This window comes from Cricetulus griseus, chromosome 5 (assembly GCF_003668045.3).
Source record: "Cricetulus griseus strain 17A/GY chromosome 5, alternate assembly CriGri-PICRH-1.0, whole genome shotgun sequence".
Taxonomy (NCBI): domain Eukaryota; kingdom Metazoa; phylum Chordata; class Mammalia; order Rodentia; family Cricetidae; genus Cricetulus; species Cricetulus griseus.
In genome coordinates this window covers 25,230,996-25,248,740 of record NC_048598.1, presented here as the reverse complement: position 1 = coordinate 25,248,740, position 17,745 = coordinate 25,230,996, and the positions used below count along the sequence as shown (strand labels likewise).

Sequence of the window (17,745 nt, the reverse complement as noted above, 5' to 3'; positions counted from 1 at the left end):
AAAACATGTAGCAGTAATTTGCTTATTTCTTCCCTTCCTTCCTCTTCTCTGCTTCCCCTCATTGTTCTTTCTTTTTTCCGAGCAGCATCCATTGTGCCTCTTCTAACTTAGCCACCCATTAGTCAGTGGATATTTAGCTTGTTTTCACTTTATACACATTTTGAATAATGCTGGTATGAACGTTGTATATAGCTTTAAAAAGTTTTTACTGCTATCTATCAATTATGCATGGAATGGGTCTCATGGCATATTTTTTATAGGTATATACTGTATTGTGATCTTATTCCCCAAATCATCTCCCCATTCCTACTGATCTGCTTCCTCTTCCCAACCAGTCCTCCTTCCTTTCATGTCTGGTAGATTCATGTTTAACTTTTAAAGAAGCCACTGAGCTGCTTTCCAGAGCATTCCCTATCCCTTTTTTGTTTTGTTTTGTTTTTCTCCAGTCTCACCAACACTGGCTCTTGCCAGATGCTGGCAAATGATATGGCATTTCACCATGGTTATATTTGTATTTCTTTTTTTGGGGGGGTTTATAAAGCAAGTTTATTTCTGCAAAGGATGTGTCTTATGTTTATGTCCAGGGAAGAAGTAGACACTTCCCTCTCAGAACTGGGTCCCTGAGTCCTCAGTCGCAGTATGTTGTGTTCCACCATCTTTACTGGGGGCCAAACATGTTGGGGTCATGAGGACTCAGACTAGTCACGAGTTGTTCAAAGTAACCCAGGCTCCAGGGTGGACATGATAGATTTTCAGGGCCAAGAGACCTGCTGTTAGAGTTTAGGGTGAGGGAACAGAGGGAGAAAGACAATGGACCGGCATTAGGTTTGCACGATTACACTTCCTATTCCCTAGAGGACCGCGGCCCATTTCTGCTTCCTTGAAGGAGTCCACCAGCCAATCTTCCTGCTTGACCTACCCAGCCTAATTGTCAGGGGGCAAAGAGGGGGGCGGCAATCGCGAGCTTCCCATCCTTTTCTTCGTCCTTACCGGGGCTGATTGAAGGTGAGCAAGATATCAGTCTGGTCCTGGGGCAGATGAAGCAAAGCCTGATGTAGTGTGACATCCTTTGCTACCACGCAGCTGCTTTGCCGGGCACGTGGGCCTGCAGCTCCAGAAGTTCCACGATCAGACTCTGGTAGGTCACACTAAACCAAGAAAACCATCCCTATATAAAGGCTGACCAGCCGCCTGGGACATGTTACCCTAAGAATGGCTTCAGCTCCTCAGGCAAAAATGAGCCACGGGATAGACAGAGATCAAAGGAATAGAGATTACCCAGCGCCTGTGAAATAATTCACATCTTGGTGTCTTCAGGCACCATTATAATGTAGGAACCGGCTTCCTACATCATGGGATGGCAGAAAACTTCTTGGTTGTCCGGGACGGTCAGAGGTAGCTCACATCAATGGCCCCAGGGGGGAGAATGGTGGAGAAGGTGCCTCCAAATAGTGGAAAGTTTCTGGTGGGCTACATAGATCTGAGACTTGAGTCTGGGCATTAGAGAGGTTTTAAAGAAACCTGCATGGGCCTTTGAGGAATCATTTCCTCTAGGGCTCCTGGAGCACCCACCACCTCCTCCCTGCCTTCTAAGCTCTTGGACCTTTCATACTTGTATTTCTTAATGATTACTCGTGCTGAGCATCTTTTCATGTACCCATTTGCCGTTCATATGTATTCTTTGGCTAAATGTCACTTTAAATCTTTTTAATGATTTATTATTTTATTTTACGAGTTTGTGTGTGAGTGGTCCTGAATGAATGTATGTGTGCCACATTGGTTCAGGTGCAGCAGAGGTCAGAAGAGGTTGTTGGATCCCTAGAACTGGATTTGTAGGTAATTGTGGGCCACCTCGTGGGTGTTGGGAACTGAACTCAAGTCCTCTGCAAGAGCATAAGTGCTCTTAACCACTGAGCCAGCTCTCTAGCCCCTCTCTAATTCTTTCAAAATAATTTTACAAGTGAGTTTGTCTGGTTAGTTGTCTTTTGCTCAGCCTCTGGGGACTTGACTTGCCTAGTAGTAGTGAGGAAATGAAGAAAAGACAAGCATAGACAGACACACAGACATAGCTGGGGTCAGACAGCCTGGGCTCTTGGATGGAAGAACTGAAGCATCCCCCAAAGCTCAGCATGTTTCTTATGTACAGTGGAATAGAGAGGTGGGGTATTGCGTTTAGACAAACAAGGAGACAGGGTATATGCTGTGCAGTTGGGTCATGGAGGCCTATTTGGCTCAGCAGAAGCCGTTTCTATAGGGAGCAGTCTTCAGGATGTACCTATCCCAGGGAAGATGGCTATGATGGACATTTTCTGCACACACTATCAATATTCACACTCAGACAAGAGGGGAAGCTTTGGTATTTCCCTGAGTCTAGCCTGGAGAAAGCTTTGCCATTTTCCCATGGGCCTGAGGCTAGGGCTCTTGACAAGGCTGTGCCCATGTCAACCGCATGCATTCACTCAGGATCTCAGTCACTCAGGGCTTCCTCAGCTCCCCACAGTTCTTTATGTATCCTAGGTTTTATGTCCTTTATTAGACATGTGTTTTGCAGATTATACTTTCTCTGAATCTTGTCTTTTTGCTTTATTATTGATGCCTTTTGAAGCATGAGTGGATATTTTTACTGAAGTGTACTCTTCCATTCTTTTCTCCTTTATGAATCGTGCTTTAGATCTTACCTGCAAGACACTTGCTTCCTTAGGATCATGAAGATTTTGCTTCTAGATTTTCTTTGAAAATTTTTTTAGTTTTAGCTTTTGTATTTTGCTGTGTCATTAATTTCAAGTTAATTTTTTCTATTTGATATAAATAGGTTCTCCATTAATTTTTATGTACATGTACACCTGATTCTTCCAATACTTTTTTTGAAGTACTTACTTTTTCCTCCTTTGAATTGTTTGATGCTTTTGTTGAGAATAAGTTGACCCTAAATAAAAGGGCTTGTTTTTGGAATTTCATGCTTGTTCCATCAGTCTATGTGTTTGTCTTTGTGGTCCAGTGTAGAGGACATAGTCTTCACTATGTAGCTTTGTGGGAAATTTTGCAATTACCAAGTGTGAGTTTCATTGGGGAGGTAACTTAGTTGGTAGAGTGCTTGCTTTGAAGATATGGGGAGCTGAGTTCAATTTCAAGAATGCATGTTTTAAAAAAGCCATTTGTGGTTGCACACGTCATCCTGGTGTTGGGGAGGCAGTTAGGTTTGTGGGCCACTGGACAGCCAACCAAACTTACTTGGTAAGCTCCAAGCCAGTCAGAGATCCCGTTTTAAAAACAAACAAATGAAAAATCCAAGATGGATATCGCCTGAATAGGGTTCTCAGGGTTGTGCTTTGGCTCTCACATGAACACCCATGGGGGAGGGCATGGTTGGGCTATTCTTAGTCTTTTACATTTCTGTGTAAACACTAATATCAGCTTTCTAACTTCTGCAAAATAAATTACTTTATTTGAGATGCATGTGTTGTTTCAACTTACAGATCAATTTGGAGAAACAATTACCATGGCAACAATATTGAGCTTTCACAGAATCAAGATGAGCGGGATCTCTTTATTAATTTAGGTCTTCCTTAATTTCCCTCAGTAATGACTTTAGCTTCTGGTGTATAAGCCTTGCAATTAATGCCTTTTAGAGTTTGTGCAGTTCTACCGGGAGAGAGGCTTTGCTTGTTTGTTTGGTTGTTTTTGTTTTTCATGTTTCTCTAAGAGTCTCACTGAAGGCAGTTGACACAGGTATGATACATAGCAGCCAGGAGCTTGAGGGCAGCATGACAAATGGGAAAGTCAGTGGCCTGGGGTCTAAAGATCAGCTCTAACCTTCCTGTCTCTAAGATGAGTGTACTGTAATTTATGTAGTTAGAAGTAATGCACGGGAAGGACAGAAATTGAATATTCACAGTTCAGTAATGGTATGTTTGGTGTCTATGATGACTGCCCCTCATTAGGTGAGACATTGAAAGGAGAGGTGACAGTGAGGGGAGAGGCTGATTTCAAGGTCTTCGCCCTGGCTCTGGAATCCCCTCTGTAGCTCAAGGCAAGTAGCTTACCACCCCCCCCCCATGGAAAAGTGAGTATTCTCCCTGTTTCTCTCCAGACAACTCACGTATGGAGCTATTATCCACATTTCTTACCATGAAAGCTGGCATTTAGAGAAAGTCAAGGTCCCAGGGACACAGAACTGGGAATGGTAGAGCAGAATTTAAACCCAGACTTGTCTAATTTCAAAGCTTATGCCTTTCCTTGGTATCTCCAGGGCTTAGGTAGGAAATCCAAGGGAGGATCATGGAGAAGTATGGCCACTGAGCAGATAACAGGAAGTTGCTTGGGCACATGGCTATAGAGGAGTCAGAGTGCAATCTTTCTTTCTGGTTTTTGGTGGCGAAGTTTTGGTATAGCTGTGTATGTCTTTCTGCTAGTTGCTTGGAACTTGATGCATGGTATCAATAGTTCCCCAGGTTTTCCATTTGTTTCTTTCTCCATGTGCGGGAGACCTAGGTTTGATTTCTAGAAAATCCTTCAACGTGGCGATTTGGAGGTTGAAGTGTATTGGAATTAGGTGAAATTCTGTTTTATCTTCATTATTTGCTAGCTTTGTGATCCCAGGACATGTATTAAATGTATTTGAACCTTAATTTGTCATGTACAATGTAGAAATGATTATCATTGATTAAAATGAGATAGTTTCTAGAAAATGCATATTAGTGCTAGATGTACTGTAGATCTGGTTAAATATCTTTTCTCTCTCTAGATTTAACTTTAAGGAAATCTCACTGTGGGGGAGGATCCTAGTTAGTCAGCCTTAATTGACACAACCTAGAGTTGTTTCAAGTGCTTAGACCACAGGCACTCAGCCCACTGTGGGAAGCACAGCCTCTAAGAGGGCATTCCTGGTTGAATAAGGAGACTAAGCACAAGCCTACGCATGAACCAGCTGCTGTTAGCATTGCTGTGGTTCCTGCTGTACCTCCTTGGTTGTGTGTGAGTTCCCTGCTTACAAGTAATGCTTTCTGCAGCAGTAAGCAGTTCCGCCTAGATTTCCTGCCTTGGTTCCCTCACGGGTGGGCTGTGACCTTGAAGGGTAGGATGAAACAGACCTTTTCTTTACTAAGTTGCTTTTGGCCACAGAGTTTGATCACAGCAATAGAAAGGAAACTAGACTAGAACAAGCTTTTGCTGTTGCAGCAACAACCCAATTCCAGAGGTACAGGCCACACAGATTTATTCCTTGCTCTGGTCTCGTAGGAGCTGCATGGCAGTGACTTGGGTGGATTTGCTGGGGTGGGTTTTGCTGCTTGTGTCTTTTCCTTCCATGACCTCAAAGGAAGGTGTCTGCTGTTCTTACGGTGAAGGCAGACATTTTAGAGAGCTGGAACCCTTGCATATGAGTGTATGTGAACTTCCTGCTTGGCCACAGTGTATACCATAACCATGGTTACATGGCCAACCTCTAACTTCACATTGTCAGAGAAGTGTCCTTTGCCTAAAAGGGAGTGTAGTTTGGTAGGAACTTTGTAAATGGGTAAGGCAATCTATCTTATCAAGTAAGAATTTTAATAATGGCATTTATTACTTGGTAACCAAGGATTAATCATATGCACAAAATATTTTATTCTTTTCTATTTTTCTTTGGCTACTGCAGCTGGTCCAATGTAGGGAGTCACCCTAGCCCCGCCCAATAGTCCTGGGGCAGGTACCAGGTGGACCCGGGGACTCGCCCAGAAGGGCGTGGTGAAGGAAAGCCGGGGTGACGTAAGGGAGCTTCTTAAGGGGCTGCACGTGGGGACCCGGGGCCCCTTTTGTTCTGGCCGCGCTGGCTGGGTTCTATAACCTAGCTCTGGCCTGTGTTTTACCTTGGTGTCTTCTGGAATAAAGAGACATTAATCTTACACCTGGCGCCCAATCTCACGACCCTGAAGAGCCAACGGGCATCCTAAAGGCCTTCGGAGGAATGAGATCTGGCAAATGGATGTTTTTCACTTTACAGAATTTGGAAATTTGAAATATGTGCATCATACCATTGACACATTCTCAGGTTTCCAATGGGCTACTGCTCTCAACTCTGAAAAAGCTGATTCCGTTATTACACACCTACTGGAGGTGATGGCAGTTATGGGCATACCGGCGCAGATAAAAACTGACAATGCTCCAGCATATGTCTCCACAAAAATGGAACAGTTTTTCAAATATTATAACATTAAGCATGTCACAGGTATACCACACAACCCTACAGGACAAGCAGTCGTCGAAAGGTCTAACAGGACACTTAAGGAGATGCTCCATAGGCAAGCTGGTAAGTCGAAACCCCCCAAACATAGATTACATAATGCTTTATTAACGTTAAACTTTCTTAATGCCAATGACACTGGGCAGACAGCTGCGGAAAGACACTGGACTACGTAAACAACTGCTAAACTGAACCAACCAGTGTATTACAAAGATGTGCTAACCTCGATTAAAACCTGGACATGTGTTACATTGGGGTAGGAGTTTTGCATTTGTCTCCACAGGAGAAGAAAATCTTTGGATACCATCAAAATTGATCAAGATTCGAGTTGAGGGAGACAACCCCCTCGACAAGGATGACCGACAGGTATTTTCTGAGGAACCCCCCTCTATAAGTCAAAGGACACTACATGTATGGATATTTAAGGAAAGAACGTAGCTATAACCATCGAACAAAAGGAACGTGCCATACGGTAAAATTTACAGCTGTCTCTTGAATAACTCTATGTCTATTCATTTCCTAGTCCCTATTCAACTAAATTGAGACTGGATTTAGAGTTGGATTTGGCTTTCCTACTCTAAAATCCAAGCATGTTATTTAACAACATTTAAAAGTTTCTGTGTTATATCAAGAAGCCAATTGCTATAATACCGAATAAATGAAGAATAAGAGGACTATCTTTGTCTTTTCTTGGCTTTTTCTTTCACACCCTCTCATAATCATGGTTCGTCAAGGTACCTTTCCCGGTACACATACATGAACAAGCAAACATTTCTCTGATGACACTTATGTTTGAGTCCCATACAGCCAACAAGACCCAGCCTGACAGCAATCCCTGCATGCTCTGGAAAAGGAATTGGACTACACCTCCCCGACTACACTGGATTCAACTCACTCCGTTTCGACTGACACTCCAACCAGAACCTCGAGTAACGACTTCAATCAAGTTGAGGATTTCAATGTAGATCTTCAATCAAACAAATCTCATCTAACATGGACTAGACATAACTCATTAGAGACCTTCCCTGTACTAGCATTTTTTTTTCCCCACAGGGCCCCCACATGACTATCATCGTCCCATTTCAGCAGGAAGTAACCTAGAAGATGCTACGCCCCCGTTCCCCATTATTGTGTATTAGGGTAATGTAAGCCTAGTTAAGAATGACCTTCTTATTGTTTAGAGTTGGGATTGGAAGAAGGTGTTCAAGTTAGACACCTTTTCCACATGACTTTAAGACTTAGCTAGAATAGACATAGGATGTAACATAGCAGATTATTGTATCTTCTTGTATTTCACCCTTATGATTGTTAGTTTTGGATATTTTACACTATTAAGTTTTAATCCTCTCTTAGACTAAAAGGGGAATTGTAGGGAGTCACCCTAGCCCCGCCCAATAGTCCTGGGGCAGGTACCAGGTGGACCCGGGGACTCGCCCAGAAGGGCGTGGTGAAGGAAAGCCGGGGTGACGTAAGGGAGCTTCTTAAGGGGCTGCACGTGGGGACCCGGGGCCTCTTTTGTTCTGGCCGCGCTGGCTGGGTTCTATAACCTAGCTCTGGCCTGTGTTTTACCTTGGTGTCTTCTGGAATAAAGAGACATTAATCTTACAGTCCGATTTCAGCTTTTCTTATTTAAAGCAGAGCTGATGAAAGATACTTTGTTAATGTGTGAAAAAGTTGACTACTTTTCTTCTTACCTCTTAGTCTTAGTCACTTGTTAAATGTTGGTACGTTCCGGGCTTCCTGGGCACATACCTCTCCTTCTCTGCTCTTCTCTACAGGTGAACTCACACAGAACTATGGCTGCAGTTAATTCTCTCTAATGATTCTTTTTTAAAAAAATAACTTATTTTTATTTTATGTTCATTGGTGTTTTGCCTGTATGCATGTCTGTGTGAGGGTGTCAGAAGCCCTGGAACTGGAGTTACAGACAGGTGTGGGTGCTGGAAATTGAACCTGGGCCCTCTGGGAGAGCAGACCGTGCTCTTAACCTATTGAGCCATCTCTCCAGCCTCTAGAATTCTGTTTTTGGAATCTTTGAGATGCCTATTATCCAGATAGAACTGTCTTGATAGAAGTGTGAATATTAAGTTTAGAAGTGTTCCTCATGTATAAATGTGGAAGTTGCCAGGGAAATAATATTGAAAACCATGAGTAAGATGATGTACTCAAGAATAAGAAAGCTACTGGGAACTGAGCCCTGGTCCATCTGTCTTAAAAGGAGGCCAGGAGTGAAGTTTAGACTGAGAAGAATTAACCAGTGAGGTGGGATGAGAACTGTGAGGGTTCTGTGTTCTAGACTCTAGTGAAAATATGATAAAATGAGGAGGGGTGATGCAATGGAAGGGACAATAAGACAAAGACTCGTAATTCTTTCCCCATGTCTTCTTTTTCTTCCCAGTGTTCTTAACTGCTGAGCCATCTCTCCAGCCCGCTCTCAGATGATTCTTATTTCACATTTTCAGCTCAGATGACTTAGAGTCTTGGAACATGCAGCCTGTTGTCTGCCTGATGGCTCGCCTATGATATCCCTGTACCTCTAAGTATAATAAAGCACCGATTCTGACCACACTGAGTTCCTTTTAGGACCAGACCACCCAATCAGTTGTACACACAGGACACCTAGATCTCATTTAGCCTCTTCCCTTATTCTTTCTCTTTAATATTTTATTATTGATTTTTACTTTTGTGTATTGGTATTTTATCTATCTGTACATCACATGTGTGCAGTGTCTGTGGAGATCAGAGGAGAGTGTTGATTCTACTGGAATTGGAGTTACAGCACTGTGGATTGTAAGCCTCCAAGTGGGTATGTGGAGCAGAACCCAGGCCCTCTAGAGAAGCCAGCAGACATAACTGCCCAGCAAGTCTCCAGTTCCTTCCCGTATTCCCTTAGGACAGCCATCTGTGCCCCACTCACCTCTTCAAGGCCTCAGCAGCCTGCCACTTCTCTGTCCCTATTGATGCTGATTGATCCTTGAAATATCTCTCTGTCTTCTTACAACAGTTTTCCATTTAATTGTGGGGTTTTGTGGAGGGGGAGTGCTGCATACATAAACACAGTCACAATAATGAAAAATCAAACTTGTCAACATCTCATCTTAGCCTAAAACTCTTCAATGACAGCTTTTAGGATAGGGAGCAAATTTTTCCATGATATGTTCTGGTATTTCTTTGTCTCTCATTTTGTATGACTGTCTCATTGCCTGTACTATAGCTACGCTGTTCTCTTCTCTCCAGCCTTTGAGCATGTCATGCCCCTCCCCACCCCCTATACCTTGGGGCTTTGCACAGGATTCCCTCTCTTTGGAAAGTTCTTATTCTGACCGCCACCCTTGAAGCTTTAGCTCAGATGTCTCCTTCCTGGTGAAGTTCTCTCTCCCTTCTCCAGACTTGGAGAGTTGTTTTTTCTTGTGTCGGAAAAGCTCATTGTACACTAATATATACTAAAAATGTTAACAGTATATTAATATTAATATATTATTTATGCTAGCATTTTCTTATGTGACTCTTTACCTGGCCTTCAAGGTCATAGGGAAGTTTCTGTCTCATTCTCCAATTTTAAAAAACATCATTAAAAAGTTTTAAGTTAGCATGTAATAATTGTATAAATTTATGGGTATAGTATGATAGTTCAATAAATATATAAAATGTATAATGACCTGATTAGAGTATACATCATTTTAAACTCCTAATAAAAATGTTGTGTGTGTGTGTATGTGTGTGTGTGTGTGTGTGTGTGTGTGTGTGTGTATGTGTGTGTATGTATGTATATGTTTGTGTACTTGCCCACGAAGCCAGAGATTGACCCCTGTATCTTCCTCATTGGTTTCTACCCTATTTATGTAGAGGCAGGGTTGCTCATTGTGTCTGGACTGGGGCTCACCATTTCTGCTAGATTAGATGGCCAAATAGCTCCCTGATCAGCCTGCCTTCACCTTGTCAGTGCTGGGCACAGATGGACAAGTGTATAATGGCTTTTTACATGGATGCTGGGGACCTAGACTCAGGGCCTTATGCTTACATGGCAAGTACTTTACCTACTGAGCCATCTTCTCAGACCCCCAAATAAGTTTTTAGAAATTCTTCAGTCTTAAATAAAAGGGTATAAAAACCCATTTAAGACTTAGAGAAACTGAAGTTCTCAAGTGGAGGAGTTCTTTTGGCCTGAATTTCATATTCACATCTGTGAAGATGGGAGGCAGAGTGACATCAGAGTTCTTGACCAAATCTTTACCATGAGAAGTGATACAATGCTCTGGCCTGATGTTCTGGAGTTGGTGAGTGTTAAGCAAGCCTGAGGCTTCCATGGTGCATATGAAAGAGGGAACTTGGGTCTGGGGTGCTGAGAGGGCTCATTATCTCCTCGAAGCCACCATTTTCTTTCTTTTTTTTTTTTGAAATAGGTTTTTTTATATTATTATTAGAAACAAGCTTCTTTTACATGTCAATTCCAGTTCCCTCTCCCTCCCCTCCCCTCCCCTCCCCTCCCACTCCACATCCCAACCACTTTCTGCGCCCCAGGGAGGGTGCCTTCTATGGGGATCTTCAAAGTCTGTCATATCATTTGGAGCAGGGCCTAGGCCCTGTCTAGGCTGAGAGAGTATCCTCTATGTGGAGAGGGCTCCCAAAGTCCATTTGTGTACTAGGGATAAACACTGATCCACTACCAGAGGCCCCATAGATTGCCTAGACCTCCAAACTGACATCCTCGTCCTATGCTGATTTCCCAGCTATCAGTCTGGGGTCCATGAGCTCCCCCTTGTTCAGGTCAGCTGTCCCTGTGGGTTTCTCCAGTCTGGTCTGACCTCTTTGCTCATGACTCCTCCCTCTCTGCAACTGGATTCCAGAGTTCAACTCAGTGTTTAGCTGTGGGTGTCTGCCTCTGCTTCCATCAGCTACTGGATGAAGGCTCTAGGATGGCACATAAGGTAGTCATCAATCTCATTATCAGAGAAGGGCATTTAAGGTAGCCTCTCAACCACTGCTTAGATTGTTGGGGTCAAATTCGTACATCTCTGGACATTTCCCTAGTGCCAGATTTCTCTTTAAACCTATAATGGCTCCCTCTGTGGTGGTGTCTGTTTTCTTGCTCTCTTCAGTTCTTTCCCTGACTAAATTTTCCTACTCTCTCATGTCTTCCTCTCCACTCCTCTTCTCCCCCTCTCTTGTAGCTCTCCCTCCCCTCCCCCCATGCTCCCAATTTGCTCAGGAGATCTTGTCCCTTTCCCCTTCTCCAGGGAACCATGTATGTCTCTCTTAGAGTCCTCCTTGCTTCCTAGCTTCTCTGGCGGTGTGGATTGTAGACTGGTAATCCTTTGCTCTATGTCTAAAATCCATCTATGAGTGAGTACATACCATTTTTGTCTTTTTGTGACTGGGTTTCCTCACTCAGAATGATTTCTTCTAGTTCCATCCATTTTCCTGCAAATTTCAAGATTCCATTGTTTTTTTTTATTTTTATTTTTATTTTTTTTCCCCCGCCGAGTAGTACTCCATTGTGTAAATGTCCTACATTTTCTCCATCCATTCTTCAGTTGAGGGGCATCTAGGCTGCTTCCAGTTTCTGGCTACTACAAATAGTGCTGCTAGGACATCGTTGAACAGATGTCCTTGTTGTATGAATGTGCTTCTTTTGGGTATATGCCTAAGACAGGAATTGCTAGATCTTGTGATAGATTGATTCCCATTTTCCTGAGGAATCGCCGTACTGATTTCCAAAGTGGCTGTACAAGTTGGCACTGCCACCAGCAGTGGAGGAGTGCTCCCCTTTCTCCACATCCTCTCCAGCATAAGCTATCATTGTTGTTTTTATTTTAGCCATTCTGACAGGAGTAAGATGGTATCTCAGAGTTGTTTTGATTTGCATTTCTCTGATGGCTAAGGATGAACATTTTCTTATGTGTCTTTCAGCCCACCATTTTCTTTTGAGGACCTACTTTTTTTTTTTTTGCCATGGATTATATTCGTCCTTCATACAAAGAATCTCTCAATTTTAACATCATAGACTGAAACCAACTCCTGTTTGCACTGAGGGAAAAATGAGCATGACAGAGATTAGTGATGTGCTCTGTCTCACACAGCTCCAGAAGAAATGCTGCTGTCAATAACGATGCTGTTCACTGTGGTAAATGTCTTCCTGCTTGTATTGGGTGGGGATGAGGGGTTAAGACTAGATTAGCCTAAGGAGATTTTCATTGGGAACTGGTAAACCCAGAGAAGCTTCTTAGTGGGAGGCTGTCAGGGCTCAGTCAGTTGCTACAGGCTGGCTTTTTGAGTCACAATCTAGAGAGACTAGTAGGGAGCTGCTGTCATTGCCCTGGCCTTTACCAACTTCAGAAGAGGTAAATAAAGAAGAATTACAAACCACCAGCAATTCCTGAGTGAGGCTGGATCAAAGAGACAGGCCAGACTGCTAATTGGGAATGAGCCCAGAATCACTAAAATGAGTCCAGGGAGTGGCATGCAATTAGTCGCCAAGTTGTATACCTGCATGCATTGTTCTTATAATTTAACCTCTTGGCCCAAATAATTGGTCTGCTTAAGAAGCCAAGCAGTCTGCATCCTTTCATCACTTGACTCTTGTCAAACACTTAGCTTTGCCTACAATTTTCTCATGTTTTCAGTGGTTCTTCAGTGCCATCAGACATATTACTACTGGTGCTGATGACCAGTATGCCATCTTCACCATCTGGCTCCTTGCAAAGAACACATAATCCTTTTAAAGTCTTAGTAGTGATGATTTGTGTGACATTTTTTTCCTAACAGTTTTTTTTTTTTTTTTAGGTGCTTTGTACCAAATCTACAGTTTTTTTAACTTGAGTGTTAGGAGACAGTAGTTAGAAGCTAGAAAGAGTTGAGAGTAGGATCTTACAAAATCAGATTTGGAAAACATAGTTTGTTAATTTCTCTGACAAGGAAATCTTCTGAGGAGAGAGAGAGGGATGGAGGGATGGAGGAGGAGGAAGAAAGGGGAGGGGAAGGGAGGAGAAGGGAGAGGGAGAGAGTGAATGTGTATTGCTGGTAGAGAACATATCAAACACGGTGTCAGAAGACCTGGATGATTGCCATTTCAGGTCTGCTACGTGCTCATCTGTGGCTTGTCTTATCTGTAGAGTGGCGTGGACGCTGATGTCTTTCCATCTATAAGTCACCAAGGGGAGTTAACACTCCATGCTGCTTCATGCCAGGATGCCATATTACACAGGCTTAGATTTCAAGGAGCCAACATCCCATTAATCCATATAGCAAAGTTTTGCTGTACTAACTTGATACCTCTTTGTGTGTGTGTGTGTGTGTGTGTGTGTGTGTGTGTGTGTGTGTGTGCGCGCGCGCCCAGGTAAGGTATACATTCATGCCCATGTGTGTGGAGAGCAGATAAGGACACTGTTTTCCTCTGTCACTCTCTGCCTTTTTCTCTAGAGACAGAATCTGTCCACGAACCTGAAGCTCACTGACTTTTGCTACATTGGTTACCTGAAATCCCCTGCAGTTCCGTTGTCCTTGCTTGCCCAACACCTGTTATTCTTTCTCAGCAGGAGGGCTGTTTGGCTTGATTACTTGGTTGGGACCTACTATGGTCCAAAGAAGCTTTTGCAGCCTGTGAGGCCCAAAGTCTCATTATCCTCTTACACAAGTGTTTCTCAAAAACTGAAGAACATCACAGAATATACACTGATGACTACCTCTTCTGAGGGTAAAGGACTGAGACCTGAAGGACCCTGGTACAGATGGGCTAAGGACTTTACTTGGAGAAACACTCAAAAGCTGTTTCATAAAGCTGTCCGATCAGTCTTCTGTCCCAACCCCCTGAGTGAAGCCCCAAATAGTCAAACAGAACTGCAGGTGTTCCTTACACACCTACCTTCATTGTACTTCTAAGCTTTCACCTCAGCATCCAACTGAAATGGTTCCAACAGCATCAAAGTTTATGATCTTTTCAAGATTTACATTAAACATGGCCTCCTGCACAAAATACTCCATTGATTTTTCTGGAGCTCAAGTTCAGGGGCCAAGTGCCAGTGAAGTACAGTGGGTAGTGTGAGCATGTGCATGCTGCCTTTTGGAGTCATGATGGCTGCCCCTGGAGTAAGTGGGTAAAGATACCTCTTGGAAGACAACAACTTTCTAGCCGAGGTCATCTGTCCTTTCTATTCTTAAACATCCATTTGAATCGAGTATACATGCCCATCTTTATTTAGAAAGCAGCAGCTGTACACCAGTAGTCATGACAACAGCAGTCTTCCATCCTGCTCCATGCATCTGCCCCCAAGATACAGACACTTGAATCCCATTGGACTGATTCTTGATATCTCCAAAAGATACACATTGTTCCTATGTGACTTCAACTTCAGATACTGTCTAACTCCACTGAGAGGCAGCAGTTTCCAGGGAAGACCCAGGAAAATCACCCATGTGATTTTCCTGGGTCTTCCACACATGTCTCTTTCTTTTCCCCACATTGTATGGATTATCCAGGTGTTTGTTTTTATGTTTTGCCTCCAGTATGCCGTGAGACTCTCTTAGTGACTTGTGCTACCAGCTACCTGGCAGTCCAAATCTGAACTTTGGACACGCTTATTTTTCCTAATCTTCCTTCCAGTAATTCTTTCCCATCTTCATGTTTAGTCATTCATCAAACTATTTCTGGCCTTATTTCTAAAATTTCTGCAGTTCTCTTTGTCTCCATTTCTACCGCCCTTGGCCAGCTTCCCTTGTGTCTCCTGAGGCAGATGCAGCACAGCGGGCCTCACTCACCTCTGCTTTATCGTATAGCCAGGGTTAAGTGTGAGTGAGCCTCCATCTCCCTCCTCCTCTTCTTCTTTTTGCAGTGATGGGAATTAAACCCAGGACCTCAAGTATGCCAAGCCAATGCTCTAGCCCTAGGATGAGCTCCCCAAAGCAAAAATTAGTTAGATATCACTTTTGTAAATAAAATTCTCCAGTGTATTTCAGTGGTAAATTCAAATTCCTTACCTTGATGAGGTAGAGACAGTTTGTTTTGTTGTGTTTTTGTTGTTGTTACCATAGCATTTTTGCCTTACTGGCATATACTTTTCCTTACAGTAAAGTTGGGGCAGCCATATAAAAAAGTGAGTGGAAGTTACATGTGTTATTAACTGCTTAGGCCCAGAAATGTACCTTTATTTTCTTTTTTCTGGGGCTCATGTTCTAGGTGCTGTAACTATAGGACAGGGGAGAAGCTGCCCTGCCCACGTAAGTCAGTGATACATTGGAGTTATCTGTTATGCAGTATAGCATATCGTAATCCCGACAAATGGAAGGGATCTAAGGCCTGTGGGGTCTGGTTCTTCCTCTTTCTCTAGCATTGTGTGTCCTCTTTCCCTTAGACTGTATATTCTGACTACAATGAAGTGCTAGGTTCTTCCCATGTCACAGCCTTTGTGTGTGAAGTTCTTGTTGCTTAGAAAGCCTTGTTGTTATCTACCTCCCCATTTTGCCACTTTAGATAATCCTACCTCTATCTTTAGGCCCCAGTTTAGAAGTCTCTTCTTTCTGGAAAGCCTCTGCAAACTCCCTACTATGTACTGGGTGTGCGTGCGCCCTTGAGCTCCTCTTAACTGTGTGCCTATCTCCCATTCATCACTCTGTTGCTTGTGTCTCCACAAAGAAGTTCCAGAACCTCCATGCCCTGTGGCCTTCTCAGGGCCCCTTAGACCAGCTGCTCAGTCTACTCTGGTGGGATCTTCATGGAGAAGCCATTGTGAAAAGCAGCAGTTCCGTTTCTTCTGTCAAGACTTTCTTGTTACTCTAAATTCTGAGGTAGTATTTGGTAATAGTTTGGTACTGGGGGTGAATGTGATAGAAATATATGGTATCCAATTCCAAAGGATTAACAAAAACAGTGAAAAATATCTTGGAGAAAACTATATATAATCAGATAGAGCTGGTTTGACTTCTGGCCTTGTTAGCTGTATAACATTTAGCAAGCAATTTTCCCTCTTAAGTCTCAATTTCATACTCTAATTGAGTAAAACTGACCTCATAAGATTCTGATGATTTAATAATACAGATAAATATGTGTATACACACAAACTGAAAATAACATTTGGCCTCTAGAACTACCTAATATATGCTAGGTGTAATTACTATTACTATAAAAATGTTCTAAATGCAAGTGTGGTATTCTGCATTGGATCATATAATAGAAAAAGGGCATTAGGAGTAAACTGGTAAACTCCAGATAAGTCTGGAATTTAATTAAGAGTGATATTCTTGCTGGGCTGTGGTGGCGCATGCCTTTAATCCAAGCACTTTGGTGGCAGAGGCAGGCAGATCTCTGTGAGTTACAGTCCAGCCTGATCTATAGAGCAAGTTCCAGGATAGCCTGGGTCACACAGAGAAACCTTGTCTCAAAAAACAAACCAAGGCAAAAACAAACAAAAGAGTGATATTCCAATATGCTTGTTAGTTTTGACAAATGCACCATTGTCATACGAGGTGGCCTTAGTGGAAGCTGGGTGAGGTGCTTGGAGACTTTCATTGCAAGTTGTCTGTAAGTCTGAAGTTAGCCCACAACACAAATATTTACTAACATAGATTTTCATGATTAATATTTTATTCTCACAGTTTTCCTAGATGACATAGACTATGATTTATGTCATATACAAAGAAAGAAACTGAGGCACCATACAGAAGTGAAATTACTGCTCCATGGTCACTCTTAACTTCAGGATCACAAAGTGGGAATGGTTGCTGGGCTGGGTTTTGAGTGGAATGCAATTGCTAACACAGAACCCCTGCTTTGTATGAGGCACCATCATGTGTACTGTGTAAGTAGAGAACAGAAGATAGTAAGAGAAGACGGTATCTGCTAGGGGTAGGAAGCCCGGATTTACACAGTGCATAAATACAGAACTGGGTATAGGATCTCAGCTTCTCATTCAAGAACTAAGCTCTAAATCATTGTGCTAAACAAACTAAAGGACAGTGGTGATTAGAGATTTAGAGATAAGAATAGGTCTAGTTGGGGCTTTAGGGAGCCACCTTCATGGATGGGGATTATCACCTGAACCATCACCAGGAGTTTGATTTGGTCTGGGTAGCAAGCAAAGAAAAACCAGGAGTGTCTTTGGGCCTGCATTGAGCTCCCCTTCTCTTTTGTTCCTTTCCCTTTATGTGTGCATCACTGACAGTGGAACCACGCCTGTGTGCACTTCACTGCTATGCTGAATGCCTTCAGCAGGACAGCAGTTCACAGAGCATGGAGGCACAGGGCAGAAGTTTTGATGTCAGGCAGCCAACAATTCAACAATTGCTCTACTTCTTACCACACTTCTGCAAACTGGAGTTTGCTACTGTATGGCCAAGTACCTCAAAAATATAAGGGTCGCAACTGACCACTTGGCCCTGCTGTTGAATTAACCTATAGGCGAAATGTGTACAGAGCTGGTTACAATGCTAGGCACTTGGTAAGGATTCTGTTATTAGTGACACCTCTGTGTACCTCACACCTCTGTTTGGCCAAGGCATTATAACATAGTTATTATATCTAACTATATAGATGA

The 17,745-nt window shown here is 42.9% G+C and overlaps 1 pseudogene; it reads right to left on the bottom strand.

Moving 5' to 3' along the window:
• Positions 1–658: 658 nt before the first annotated feature.
• LOC113835881 lies at positions 659–1,476 on the bottom strand (annotated as a pseudogene).
• Between the last annotated feature and the right edge of the window lie 16,269 nt (positions 1,477–17,745).